Below are 16,080 nucleotides of genomic sequence, written 5' to 3' on the forward strand. Positions count from 1 at the left end.
CCAACATATTATTCAATAGAATTTCAGCGTCATCCGGTGTTCTTTCCAAGAAAAGAGAACCAGCACAACTATCCAGGTAATCTCTGGAAGCATCAGTTAGTCCATTATAAAAGATATCAAATATTTTAGGTTTCTTAAGAGGATGATCAGAGAAAGCATTAAGGAACTTGAGAAGCCTCCCCCAAGCTTGTGGGAGACTCTCTTCTTCAATTTGCACAAAGTTGTATATTTCCCTCAAAGTAGCTTGTTTCTTATGAGCAAGGAAATATTTAGCAGAGAAGTAATAAATCATATCCTGGGGACTTTGCACACAACCAGGATCAAGAGAATTAAACCATATCTTAGCATCACCCTTTAATGAGAAGGGGAATATTTTGAGTAAATAAAGGTAGTGCGATCTCTCATTATTAGTAAACAGGGCAGCTATATCATTTAACTTAGTAAGATGTGCCACAACAGTTTCAGATTCATAGCCATAAAAAGGATCAGATTCAACCAAAGTAAATATATCTAGATCAACAGAAAAATCATAATAATCATTATCGGAACATAGATAGGTGAAGTAGCAAAAGCAGGGTCGGGTTTCATTCTATCTTTAAAAGATTCTTTACTCCAATGAACTAGCAACCTCTTAAGTTCATGTCTATCCTGGCAAGCAAGAATAGCTGCAGAAGATTCAGCATAAAAAGGATAACCCTCAGGAATAGCAGGCATATTTTCATCATCACTAACATCATCATGTTCAGGTTCAATAATTTATCTTTTTGTAGACCTAGCAATTTGCTCATCAAGAAATTCACCAAGGGGCACAGTAGTATCAAGCATAGAAATAGTTTCATCATAAGTATCATGCATAGCAGAAGTGGCATCATCAATAACATGCGACATATCAGAATTCACAGCAGTAACAGGTTTAGGTGTCGCAAACTTACTCATAACAGAAGGAGAATCTAGTGCAAGGCTAGATGGCAGTCCCTTACCTCCCCTCGTAGTTGAGGGCAAAATAGTAGTTCGATCATCTTTCAAGTTCTTCATAGTGTCCAACGGATATAAATCCCAAGTGACTCAAAGAATTTAGCTATGCTCCCCGGCAACGGCGCCAGAAAAAGGTCTTGATAACCCACAAGTATAGGGGATTGCAACAGTTTTCGAGGGTAGAGTATTCAACCCAAATTTATTGATTCGACACAAGGGGAGCCAAAGAATATTCTCAAGTATTAGCAGCTGAGTTGTCAATTCAACCACACCTGGAAACTTAGTATCTGCAGCAAAGTGTTTAGTACCAAAGTAATATGATAGTGGTGGTAACGGTATCAAAAGTAAAGACAGCAAAAGTAATGTTTTTGGTATTTTGTAGTGATTGTAACAGTAGCAACGGAAAAGTAAATAAGCGAGAACCAATATATGGAAAACTCGTAGGCACCGGATTAGTGATGGATAATTATGCAGGATGCGGTTCGTCATGTAACAGTCATAACATAGGGTGACACAGAACTAGCTCCAGTTCATCAATGTAATGTAGGCATGTATTCCGTATATAGTCATACGTGCTTATGGAAAAGAACTTGCATGACATCTTTTGTCCTACCATCCCGTGGCAGCGGGGTGCTACCTCTTGAGCACTGCGTTGGATTTCCCCGAAGAGGAGAGGATGATGCAGCAAAGTAGAGTAAGTATTTCCCTTGGTTTTTGAGAACCAAGGTATCAATCTGGTAGGAGACCATGCACAAGCCCGTCGTACCAACACAAAACGATAGCAACTCACAACTAACGCTTAGGGGTTGTCAATCCCTTCACGGTCACTTACGAGAGTGAGATCTGATAGAGATAACATTTTTGGTATTTTTGATAGATAGATGCAAAGTAAAAAGTAAAAGTAAAAGTAAAAACAAATCAAGTAAATAAAGTGATATAGATTGATATGATGAGAATATACCCGGGGCCATAGGTTTCACTAGTGGCTTCTCTCAAGAGCATAAGTATTCTACGGTGGGTGAACAAATTACTGTTGAGCAATTGACAAAATTGAGCATAGTTGTGAGTATATCTAGGCAATGATCATGTATATAGGCATCACTCCAAAACAAGTTGATCGAAACGATTCTGCATCTACTACTATTACTCCTCTCATCACCCGCTATCCAGCATGAATCTAGAGTATTAAGTTAAAAACAGAGTAACGCCGTAAGCAAGATGACATGATGTAGAGGGATAAATTCATGCAATATGATAAAAAAACCATCTTGTTATCCTAGATGGAAACAATACAATACCTGCCTTGCTGCCCCTTCTGTCACTGGGTAAGGACACCGCAAGATTGAACCCAAAGCTAAGCACTTCTCCCATTGCAAGAACTACCAATCTAGTTGGCCAAACCAAAAAGGATAATTCGAAGAGAATTGCAAAGATAACTCAATCATACATAAAAGAATTCATAGAAGAATCAAATATTTTCCATAGATAATACTTGCTCATAAACCCACAATTCATCGCTCTCAACAAACACACCGCAAAAAGAAGATTACATCGAATAGATCTCCATGAGAGAGGGGGAGAACATTATATTGAGATCCAAAAAGAGAGAAAAAGCCATCTAGCTACTAGCTATTGACCTGAAGGTCTGAAGTAAACTACTCACACTTCATCGTAGGGGCTATGGTGATGATGTAGAGGCCATCCGTGGTGGATGTCCCCTCTGGCGGAGCTCCGGAACAGGCCCCAAGATGGGATGTCGTGGATACAGAAGGTTGCGGCGGTGGAATTAGGTTTTTGGCTCCTGTTCTAATCGTTCGGGGATACGTAGGTATATATAGGAGGAAGGAGTACGTCGGTGGAGCGTCAAGGGGCCCACGAGGTAGGGGGGCGCGCCCAGGGGGCACCCTCCACCCTCGTGACCTTCTCGGGCACTGGTTGGAGTAGGGTCCAAGTCTCCTGGATCACGTTCGGTTGGAAAATCACGATCACGTAGGTTTCATTCTCTTTGGACTCCGTTTGATATTCTGTTTCTTCGAAACACTGAAATAGGCAAAAAAAACAGCAATTCTGGGTTGGGCCTCCGGTTAATAGGTTAGTCCTAAAAGTAATACAAAAGTGGAAATAAAAGCCCAATATAGTCTAAAACAGTAGATAAAGTAGCATGTAGCAATCAAAAATTATAGATACGTTGGAGACGTATCAGGCATCCCCAAGCTTAATTCCTGCTCGTCCTCGAGTAGGTAAATGATAAAAAAGAATTTTTGATGTGGAGTGATACTTTGGCATAATTTCAATGTAAATCTTCTTAATTGTGATATGAATATTCAGATCCGAAAGATTCAAGACAAAAGTTCATATTGACACAAAAATAATAATACTTCAAGCATACTAATCAAAGCAATCATGTCTTCTCAAAATAACCTGGCAAAAGAAAGTTCATCCCTACAAAGTCATATAGTTAGGCTATGCTTCATTTTCGTCATACAAAGATGTTCCCAACTTCTATACCCCCGATGACAAGCCAAGCAATTGTTTCATACTTAAATAATCTCAAACTTTTTCAACCTTCACACAATACATGAGCGTGAGCCATGGATATAGCACTATGGGTGGAATAGAATATGATGATGGGAATTGTGTGGAGAAGACAAAAAAAAGGAGAAAGTCTCACATTGACGAGGATAATCAACGGGCTATGTAGATGCCCATCAATTGATGTCAACATGAGGAGTAGGGATTGCCATGCAACGGATGCACTAGAGCTATGAATGCTCAACAAAAGAAAACTAGTGGGTGTGCATCCAACTCGCTTGCTCACGAAGACCTAGGGCATTTGAGGAAGCCCATCGTAGGAATATACAAGACAAGTTCTATAATGAAAAATTCCCACTAGTATGAAAAGACAACTTATGAGACTAACTACATGAGGAACAAGGTGCTACTTTGACGCACAATATATGAGACTCACTACATGAAGAACAAGGTGCTACTTTGAAGCACAAGATATGAGACTACATGAAGAACTAGGTGCTACTTTGAAGCACAAGTGTGGAAAAAGAGATAGTAGCATTGCCCTTTTTATATTCTTTTTTTGGGCCTTTCTTTTTTTTCTTTTGGCCTTTCTCTTTTTCTTTTATATGGGCAATGCTCTAATAATCATGATCATCACACTTCTATTGATTAGAACATAAGGATTACAACTCGAAACTTAGAACAAGATATGACTCTATATGAATGCCTCCGACGGTGTACCGGGATGGTGCAATGAATCAAGAGTGACATGTATGGAAAATAATGCATGGTGGCTTTGCCACAAATACAATGTCAACTACATGATCATGCAATGGCAATATGACAAAAGTAATGTATGTCATGAATATGATGATGGAAGTTGCATGGCAATATATCTCGGAATGGCTATGGAAATGCCATGATATGTAGGTATGGTGGCTGTTTTGAGGAAGATATACGGAGGTTTATGTGTGATAGAGCATATCGTATCACGGGGTTTGGATGCACCGGCGAAGTTTGCACCAACTCTCAAGGTGAGAAAGGCAATGCACGGTACCGAAGAGGCTAGCAAAGGCGGAAAGGTGAGAGTGCGTATAATCCATGGACTCAACATTAGTTAAAAGAACTCATATACTTATTTCAAAAATTTATAAGTCATCAAAAATAAATTACTACGCGCATGCTCCTAGGGGGATAGATGCTAGGAAAAGACCATCGCTCATCCCCGACCGCCACTCATAAGGATGCACAAGCCAGGTACACTTCATGTTTCAAATTTGTTACACAACTTTAACCATACGTGCATGCTACGGGACTTGCAAACTTCAACACAAGTATTTCTCAAATTCATAATCACCCAACTAGCACGACTTTGATATTATCACCTCCATATCTCAAAACAAATATCAAGCATCAAACTTATCTTAGTATTCAATTCACTCAAAAGAAAGTTTCACATATCTTGAACACCAAGTATATTAACATTAAGCAAATTACCATGCTATTAATGACTCTCAAAATAATCTAAAGGAAGCATGAGAGATCAATAGTTTCTTTAAAACAAATCGACCACCATGCTCTAAAAGATCTAAGTGAAGCACTAGAGCAAAAATTATCACGCTCAAAAGATATAAGTGAAGTACTATGAGCAAAACTATCCAGCTCAAAAGATATAAGTGAAGCACATAGAGTATTCTAACAAATTCCAAATCTTGTATGGCTCTCTCAAAAGATGTGTACAGCAAGGATGATTGTGGTATACTAACAAGAAAAGACACAAATAATACAAGACGCTCCAAGCAAAACACATATCATGTTGGTGAATAAAAATATAGCTCCAAGTAAATTACCGATGGAAGTTGACGAAAGAGGGGATGCCTTCTGGGGCATCCCCAAGCTTTGACTTTTTGGTGTCCTTGGATTATCTTGGGGGTGCCATGGGAATCCCCAAGCTTAGGCTCTTGCCACTCCTTGTTCCATAATCCATCAAAAGAATTCACCCAAAACTTGAAAACTTCACAACACAAAACTCAACAGAAATCTCGTGAGCTCCGTTAGAGAATGAAAACAAAAGACTACTTCAAGGTACTGTAATGAACTCATTCTTCATTTATATTGGTGTTAAACCTACTATATTCCAACTTATCTATTGTTTATAAACTAATTTACTAGCCATAGATTCATCAAAATAAGCAAACAACACACGAAAAACAGAATCTGTCAAAAACAGAACAGTATGTAGCAATCTGTAACTAACGCAAACTTCTGGAACTCTAAAAATTCTACCAAAATAGGAAGTCCTGGAAAATTTGTTTATTTATCAGAAGGAAAACAAATCAACGAAAAAGCACGTTCATGTGATTTATCATAACTAAATTCGTGCGCCCAAAGTTTCTGTTTTTCAGCAGAATCAAGTCAACTATCATCGTAGGTCATCCTATAGGTTCTACTTGGCACAAACACTAATTAAAACATAAAACCACATCCAAACAGAAGGTATATGGATTATTTATTCCTAAACAGAAGCAAAAACAAAAAACACAAAATGAAATTGGGTTGCCTCCCAACAAGCGCTATCGTTTAACGCCCCTAGCTAGGCATAAAAACAAGGATAGATCTAGGTATTGCCATCTTTGGTAGTCAATCCATAAGTGGCTCTCATGATAGATTGATATGGTAATTTTATTTTCTTTCTAGGGAAGTGTTCCATACCCTTCTTTAAGGGAAATTGGAATCTAATATTCCCTTCCTTCATATCAATAATTGCACCAATCGTTCTAAGGAAAGGTCTACCAAGAATAATAGGACATGAAGGATTGCAATCTATATCAAGAACGATAAAATCTATGGGCACATAATTCCTATTCGCAACAATAAGAACATCATTAATTCTTCCCATAGGTTTTTTAATAGTGGAATCCACAAGATGCAAGTTTAGAGAGCAATCATCAAAATCACGGAAATCTAGCAAATCACATAAAGTTTTGGGAATAGTAGAGACACAAGCACCCAAATCACACAAAGCATGAAACTCAAAATCTTTAATTTTAATTTTAATAGTAGGTTCCCACTCATCATAGAGTTTTCTAGGGATAGAAATGTTCAACTCAAGTTTTTCTTCATAAGATTGCATCAAAGCATCAACAATATGTTCGGTAAAGGCCTTATTTTGACTATAAGCATGAGGAGAATCTAGCACGGATTGTAACAAGGAAATACAACCAATCAAAGAGCTATTCTCATAATTAAATTCCTTGAGATCCAAAATAGTGGGTTTAGCAACATCACGATTTTTATTTATTTCAATCCCACTTTCATCAATTTCATCATCAAGATCTAGAAACTCTGAATTCTTAGATCGCCTTCTAGGTAAAGGAAGATTCATATTGCAAAACAAAGATTTAATGGGGGACACATCAATTACTTTTAGATCTTCATCTTGATTTTCATAGGGGTTGGAAGAACACGCTTTAATAAAGGCATCTTTGGAAGCATGCATCCTAGCGGTTCTTTCCTTGCACTCATCAATGGAAATTCTCATGGCTCTGAGAGATTCATTGATATCATGCTTAGGAGGAATAGATCTAAGCTTTAAAGAATCAATTTCAAGATAAATTCTATCAACGTTCCTAGTCAAATCATCAACTTTAAGCAATTTCTCTTCAAGCAAAGCACTAAAATTCTTTTGTGAATTCATAAACTCTTTAACACTACTCTCAAATTCAGAGGGCATCTTATTAAAATTTCCATAAGAGTTGTTGTAGGAATTTCCATAATTATTAGAAGGATTACTAGGATAAGGCCTAGGATTAAAATTCCCTCTATAAGCGTTGTTTCCAAAACTATTCCTACCAACAAAATTCACATCCATAGATTCATTATTATTATCAAGCAAAGTAGATAAAGGCATATCATTGGGATCAAGAGGAGTATTTTTAGGAGCAAACATCTTCATAAGTTCATCCATCTTTTCACTCAAAACATTGATTTCTTCTATAGCATGCACTTCCTTACTAGAAGATCTTTCGGTGTGCCTTTGAGAATAATTAGCCATAATAGTATCAAGCAACTTGGTAGCATCTCCTAACGTAATTTCCATAAATGTGCCTCCCGCGGCCGAGTCTAAAAGATTTCTAGAAGCAAAATTCAATCCGGCATAAAAATTTTGTATGATCATCCATCAATTCAAACCATGAGTAGGGCAATTGTGAAGCATTAATTTCATTCTTTCCCAAGATTGGGCAACATGTACATGATCAAGTTGTTTAAAATTCATGATGTTGTTCCTAAGAGTGGTAATCTTAGCGGGAGGAAAATACTTAGAGACAAAAGCATCTTTGCACCTGTTCCAAGAATCAATACTATTTTTAGGCAAAGATGAAAACCAAACTTTAGCACGATCTCTAAGTGAAAACGGAAATAACTTCAATTTGACAATATTGTTGTCCGTATCTTTCTTCTTTTGCATATCACACAAATCAACAAAATTGTTTAGATGAGTAGCGGCATCTTCACTAGGAAGGCCCGCGAATTGATCTTTCATAACAAGATTCAACAAAGCGGTATTGATTTCACAAGACTCATATTATTAAGAGGAGCAATCGGAGTACTAAGGAAATCATTATTATTGGTATTCGAGAAATCACACAATTTGGTATTATCTTGCGCCATGGCAACAAGTAATCCAACACACAAGCAAACAGAAAGACAAAGGGAAAAAGGCAAACGGGAAAGAGAGGAGGAGATTGGGAAAGAGAGGGCAAATAAAACGGCAAAGGTGAAGTGGGGGAGAGGAAAACGAGAGGCAAATGGCAAATAATGTAATGCGAGAGATAGGGATTGCGATGGGTACTTGGTATGGTTGACTTGCTTGCGTGAGCCTCCCCGGCAACGGCGCCAGAAATTCTTCTTGCTACCTCTTGAGCACTGCGTTGGATTTCCCCGAAGAGGAGAGGATGATGCAGCAAAGTAGCGTAAGTATTTCCCTCAGTTTTTGAGAACCAAGGTATCAATCCAGTAGGAGACCACACACAAGTCCCTCGTACCTACACAAAACGATAACAACTCGCAACCAACGCTTAGGGGTTGACAATCCCTTCACGGTCACTTACGAGAGTGAGATCTGATAGAGATAATATTTTTGGTATTTTTGATATATAGATGCAAACTAAAAAGTAAAAGGCAAAGTAAAAACAAAGCAAGTAAATAAAGTGATATAGATTGATATGATGAGAATAGGCCCGGGGGCCATAGGTTTCACTAGTGGCATCTCTCAAGAGCATAAGTATTCTATGGTGGGTGAACAAATTACTGTTGAGCAATTGACAGAATTGAGCATAATTATGAGTATATCTAGGCAATGATCATGTATATAGGCATCACGTCCAAAACAAGTAGACCGAAACGATTCTGTATCTACTACTATTACTCCACTCATCGACCGCTATCCAGCATGCATCTAGAGTATTAAGTTAAAAATAGAGTAATGCCGTAAGCAAGATGACATGATGTAGAGGGATAAATTCATACAATATGATAAAAACCCCATCTTGTTATCCTTGATGGCAACAATACAATACGTGCCTTGCTGCCCCTTCTGTCACTGGGTAAGGACACCGCAAGATTGAACCCAAAGCTAAGAACTTCTCCCATTGCAAGAACTACCAATATAGTTGGCCAAACCAAAAAGGATAATTCGAAGAGACTTGCAAAGATAACTCAATCATACATAAAAGAATTCAGAGAAGAATCAAATATTTTCCATAGATAATACTGGATCATAAACCCACAATTCATCGGTCTCAACAAACACACCGCAAAAAGAAGATTACATGGAATAGATCTCTACGAGAGAGGGGGAGAACATTGTATTGAGATCCAAAAAGAGAGAAGAAGCCATCTAGCTACTAGCTATGGACCCGAAGGTCTGAAGTAAACTACTCACACTTCATCGGAAGGGCTATGGTGATGATGTAGAAGCCGTCCGTGGTGGATGCCTCCTCCTGCAGAGCTCCGGAATAGGCCCCAAGATGGGATCTCGTGGATACAGAAGGTTGCGGCGGTGGAATTAGGTTTTTGGCTCCTGTTCTGATCGTTCGGGGATACGTACGTATATATAGGAGGAAGGAGTACATCGGTGGAGCGTCAAGGGGCCCACAAGGTAGGGGGCGCGCCCAGGGGGGTGCCCTCCACCCGGGCGCGCCCTCCACCCTCGTGACCTCCTCGGGCACTGCTTGGAGTAGGTTCCAAGTCTCCCAGATCACGTTCGGTTGGAGAATCACGATCCCGAAGGTTTCATTCCGTTTGGACTTTGTTTGATATTCTGTTTCTTTGAAACACTGAAATAGGCAAAAAACAGCAATTCTGGGCTGGGCCTCCGGTTAATAGGTTAGTCCAAAAAGTAATATAAAAGTGGAAAATAAAGCCCAATATAGTCCAAAACAGTAGATAAAGTAGCATGGAGCAATCAAAAATTATAGATACATTGGAGACGTATCACGGGGTCCTATTGGAAACTAAGGGATATTAAGGCCTCCTTTTAATAGAGAACCGGAACAAAGCATTAGCACATAGTGAATACATGAACTCCTCAAACTATGATCATCACCGGGAGTGGTCCCGATTATTGTCACTTCGGGGTTGCCGGATCATAACACATAGTAGGTGACTATAGACTTGCAAGATAGGATCAAGAACACACATATATTCATGAAAACATAATAGGTTCAGATCTGAAATCATGGCACTCGGGCCCTAGTGACAAGCATTAAGCATAGCAAAGTCATAGCAACATGAATCTCAGAACATAATGGATACTAGGGATCAAACCCTAACAAAACTAACTCGATTACATGATAAAGTTCATCCAACCCATCACCGTCCAGCAAGCCTACGATGCAATTACTCACGCACGGCGGTGAGCATCATGAAATTGGTGATGGAGGATGGTTGATGATGACGACGGCGACGAATACCCCTCTCTGGAGCCCCGAACGGACTCCAGATCAGCCCTCCCGAGAGAGATTAGGGCTTGGCGGCGGCTCCGTATCATAAAACGCGATGATTTCTTCTCTCTGATTTTTTTCTCCCCGAAAGCCAATATATGGAGTTGGAGTTGGCATCGGAGGGCCACCAGGGGGGCCACGAGGTAGGGGGGCGCGCCCCCACCCTAGTGGACAGGGTGTGGGCCCCCTGGTCTTCATCTTTTGCGAGGATTTTTTATTGTTTTTTCTAAGGTGTTCCGTGGAGTTTCAGGTCATTCCGAGAATTTTTATTTTCTGCACATAAAAAAACACCATGGCAATTCTGCTGAAAACAGCGCCAGTCCGGGTTAGTTCCATTCAAATCATACAAGTTAGAGTCCAAAACAAGGGCAAAAGTGTTTGGAAAAGTAGATACAACGGAGACATATCATTTACCTTTGGAGACGGGTTATCTTTGCAGAACGGGGCTAGACCCACTCCGCCACAATCCGCCAGACTCTCTTTCAGAAGAGATTTGGTCATGTCATCAAGAACATGAGCAGGTAAGTCGTCAGGGCTATGCCGCAGGGGGTCATTCTTGGCGTCAGGGCTATGACCCGCCAGGCAAGCCAGACCCAAACTAGGTCAATGCCCGTCAACCCATTCCCCAACAGAGCTTTGATCTTGGCCAGAGGAGGAGAGAGGGATCTGCATTCTGCAGCAGTAATCTTGTCGGGCAAATCATGATTAGTGTCAAGACGAAGGGCACGAAAGCCGGGCAGATGATTTTCGTCAGCCGGGGAGGTATCCTTACAGTAGAACCATGTCATGTTCCAATCGTTTGGATGGCTTGGCGGGTTGGCATAAGGGAAAATCACATCTCTGTGGCGCTAAATTGAAACCCCACCAAGTTCCAAACTCTGATCACTGGCACACTCTGTCTGGCGCTTCAAGTAAAACTGCTCTCTGAAAAGCAGTAAGTTGGGTTCTTCACCAAGATAAACTTCGCTGAATACTTGGAAATTGCAGATGTTAGACACTGAATTGGGTCCAATATCTTGTGGGTGAAGGTCAAAAAACTTCAGCACATCTCTGAAATTTTTTGAACTTGGAGGAGTAAAGCCCCGGGTCATGTGATCGGTAAAGACAACCACCACTCTGTCTTTGGGTTGAGGGATTTCTTCAACCGGGTTAGGAGCATGGTAAGGCATGACTTCTTTCTTTGGCATATAGCCAGTTTTCACGAAGTCATCTAATGTGCTGTCAGTGACAATGGATTTCACGCAGTTGCAAGAGGTAGGTGCCTTGGGCGCCATTATGTTTGAAAGCCTAAAGACAAAATAACAGGGCCGGTTCAAATTTAAGCCGGACAGGATAAAAATGTTAGTGGGATGTAATATGGCGACTTATGAAGGGGCCTAATGATATGAGGATAGTTACATCCGGGTTACTTAAGCCGCCATGGGTTTTTTAAGCCATCAGTATTATTTCTTTAAGCCGGCATTCAGAGCCGCCGTGACTGGCAAGTTTAACAAGTTATGGTTTTTCCTAAGTGTAGGACAAACAAGTTTCACAGTTTGCAGTAATTATTTTGGATCAAACAAAGGTTCAGAAAAGAATAATTACTAGACCTAAAAACAGGGCGTAGAGAAGTTCATGTGCTGTGATGACGTTTTCTTACAAGGAAAGGAGGACTACTATTAATCAAAATGGATGCGGAATACGAACCGCATCAGATTTATGGGGTTTTTGGATCTAACAAAGCCATGGCAAGAAAAACGCAAAAGCTTGGACGAACCGTGCCCGTACAGAGGAACGCGCTAGCCCTAATGCAAATCTACGATGCGGAAAGGGGAAGAACTTACTGCGGAGGATCCATGGAGGAGGAGCGCTGCCGTTCTCTAGTCAAGATCAGGTTGATGCAGCGGCCCAGCTCGACGAGGACGAAGGGCGTAGTGGCGACGGCGACGGAGCTCCAGTGGCAGTTGGGGGCGAGAGGAAGAAGATGCGAAACGGAGAATGAGAAGCGACCTAGTCAGGACTATTTATAAGGAAAAACCTGTTAAGTGGGCGCGAAAAACGAGGAGGCCGGAAAACGTAGTTATCCAACTACAAAGGCGCCTCGATTTTTGGATGGTCATTAAGACAGAGGTCCGTTGAGATGTATTAGACAAAACATACATTTATGATAGGTGATGTCATGGCGGGTTACCACAAATTCGAAGGTTGACGTCATGGCGGGTTACATGAACCTTCTTAAGTAAGAAGCAGAGAATTTTTTTCTTAAGTATTGAAGACTCACATGAACAAGTTCAAATCAGCCTGGGGCCTAATGTTGGGGATATAACTACTAGGTATGACCTGCCAGAAGGAGCCGGGTTATACCTACAAGCATTCTTGAAGACTGAAGCTCAAGCTTGAAGATGGCGGTTTATTAAAGGCCCAGAGGCCCATAGGTGACTTAAGGCCCGTAGTGTTAAACTGCCTTATCCATGTAACTTGTACTATAAGGCAAGAAATATTAAGAGACCGAGCCGGATACAGTTTATAAGCCGGCCGGGACTCTGTAGAGCAGCTGGGTGTCAACCTCAGTATATAAAGGGATGACCTGGCGACGGTTCAGGGTACGAAACAACAACTCGAGAGCTAGGTCAAGCGATTCTACTTCCTGGTTATCGAGACATACATAATCCCAATCACAACTATACGTAGGCTTTTACCTTCATCGTAAGGGGCCGAACTAGTATAAACCTCATGTCTCTTGTCCTGATTAACCACGTCAAGCTTCCTAGTTGCGATGGCTCCACGACTAAGTCCTTTCACTAGGACATCTGACGTGACAATTCCACGACAAATGACGAAAACGATTCCTGAGCTCTTCGTGATGTTGAAATCGACAAAGGTAGAAATCAAGAAAGAGCATCAGGTGTTGATGATTGACAAGACCACTAGTTTCAAGAAAAGGGCAAAGGGAAAGAAAGGGAACTTCAAGTATAATGAGAAGCAAGTTGTCACTCCCGCGAAGAAGCCCAAAGCTAGACCAAAGCCTGAAACTGAGTGCTTCCACTGCAAAGGAAATGGTCACTGGAAGCGGAAATGCCCAGAATATTTGGTGCATAAGAAGGATGGCAAAGTGAACAAGGGTATATTTGATATACATGTTATTGATATGTACCTTACTAGTGTTTATAGTAGCCTCTGAGTATTTGACACTTGTTCGGTTGCTAAAAATTAGTAACTCGAAACAGGAGCTACCGAATAAACAGAGACTAGTTGAGGGTGAAGTGACGATGTGTGTTCGAAGTGGTTCCAAGATTGATATGATCATCATCACACACTCCCTATACTTTTGGGATTAGTGTTAAACCTAAATAAATGTTGTTTGGCATTTGCGTTGAGCATGAATATGATTTGATCCTGTTTATTGCAATACGGTTATTCATTTAAAGTCATAGATTAATTGTTGTTCTGTTTACATGAATAAAACCTTCGATGGTCATACACCCAATGAAAAATGTTTGTTGGATCTCGATCGTAGTGATACACATATTCATAATATTGATGCCAAAAGATGGAAAGTTGATAATGATAGTGCAACTTATTAGTGGCACTGCCGTTTGGGTCATATCGGTGTAAAGCACATGAAGAAACTCCATAAAGATGGACTTTTGGAATGACTTGGTTATGAATCATTTGATGCTTGCAAACCATGCCTTTTGGGCAAGATGACTAAAACTTTGTTCTCCGGAACAATGGAACGAGCTACTCACTTGTTGGAAATAATACATACCGATGTATGCATTCCAATGAGTGTTGATGCTCGTGGCGGGTATCGTTATTTTCTGACCTTCTCATATGATTTGAGCAGATATGAGTATATCTACTTAATGAAGCACAAGTCTGAAACATTTGAAAAGTTAAAAGATTTCAGAGTGAAGTGGAGAATCATCGTAACAACAAAATAAAAGTTTCTACAATCTGATCGTAGAGCAGAATATTTGAGTTACGAGTTTGGCCTTCATTTAAAACAATGTGGAATAGTTTCACAGCTCACGCCACCTGGAACACCACAGCGTAATGGTGTGTCCAAACATCGTAACCGCACTTTATTGGATATGGTGTGATCTATGATGTATCTTACCGATTTACCACTATCGTTTTGGGGTTATGCATTAGAGACAGCTGCATTCACTTTAAATAGGGCACCATCAAAATCCGTTGAGGCGATGCCTTATGAACTATGGTTTGGCAAGAAACCAAAGTTGTCGTTTCTTAAAGTTTGGGGTGCGATGCTTATGTGAAACAGTTTCAACCTGATAAGCTCAAACCCAAATCGGAGAAGTTCGTCTTCATAGAATACCCAAAGGAAACTGTTGGGTACACCTTCTATCACAGATCCAAAGGCAAGGCATTCGTTGCTAAGAATGGATCCTTTCTAGAGAAGGAGTTTCTATGGAAAGAAGTGAGTGGGAGGAAAATAGAACTTGATGAGGTAACTATACCTGCTCCCTTATTGGAAAGTAGTTCATCACAGAAACCGGTTCCTGTGACGCCTACACCAATTAGTGAGGAAGCTAATTATATTGATCATGAAACTTCAGATCAAGTTACTACCGAACATCTTAGGTCAACCAGAGTAAGATCCGCACCAGAGTGGTACGATAATCCTACTTGACCATGTTACTTGACCATGGCGAACCTACGAACTATGAGGAAGCGATGATGAGCCCAGATCCCGCGAAATGGCTTGAAGGCCATGAATCTGAGATGGGATCCATGTATAAGAACAAAGTGTGGATTTTGGTGGACTTGCGCGATGATCGGCAAGCCATAGAAAATAAATGGATCTTCAAGAGGAAGACAGACGCTGATAGTAGTGTTACTATCTACAAAGCTTGACTTGTCGCAAGTTTTTTGACAAGTTCAAGATGTTGAATACGATGAGATTTTCTCACTCGTATCGATGCTTAAGCTTGTCCGAATCATGTTAGCAATTGCCACTTTCGGTGTCAAAACCGGCGGATCTCGGGTAGGGGGTCCCGAACTGTGTGTCTAAGCGGATGGTAACAGGAGACAAGGGACACGATGTTTTTACCCATGTTCGGGCCCTCTCGATGGAGGTAAAACCCTACTCCTGCTTGATTGATATTGATGATATGGGTAGTACAAGAGTGGATCTACCACTAGATCAAGGAGGCTAAACCCTAGAGGCTAGCCTATGGTATGATTGTTGTAATGGTTGTCCGTCCTACGGACTAAAACCCTCCGGTTTATATAGACACCGGAGAGGGCTAGGGTTACACAGAGTCGGTTACAATGGTAGGAGATCTACATATCCGTATCGCCAAGCTTGCCTTCCACGCCAAGGAAAGTCCCATCCGGACACGGGACGAAGTCTTCAATCTTGTATCTTCATAGTCTTGGAGTCCGGCCGATGATGATAGTCCGGGTATCCGGACAACCCCTAGTCCAGGACTCCCTCAGTAGCCCCTGAACCAGGCTTCAATGACGACGAGTCCAGCGCATATATTGTCTTCAGCGTTGCAAGGCGGGTTCTCCTTCAAATTCCATGTGCTTGCCGAATAGTGTCCGGCTCCCTTACAAATGTTGCGCTCCTTGGCTTCCACGCCCA

The sequence above is a fragment of the Triticum dicoccoides genome, chromosome 7B (genome assembly GCF_002162155.2).
Source record: "Triticum dicoccoides isolate Atlit2015 ecotype Zavitan chromosome 7B, WEW_v2.0, whole genome shotgun sequence".
NCBI lineage: Eukaryota > Viridiplantae > Streptophyta > Magnoliopsida > Poales > Poaceae > Triticum > Triticum dicoccoides.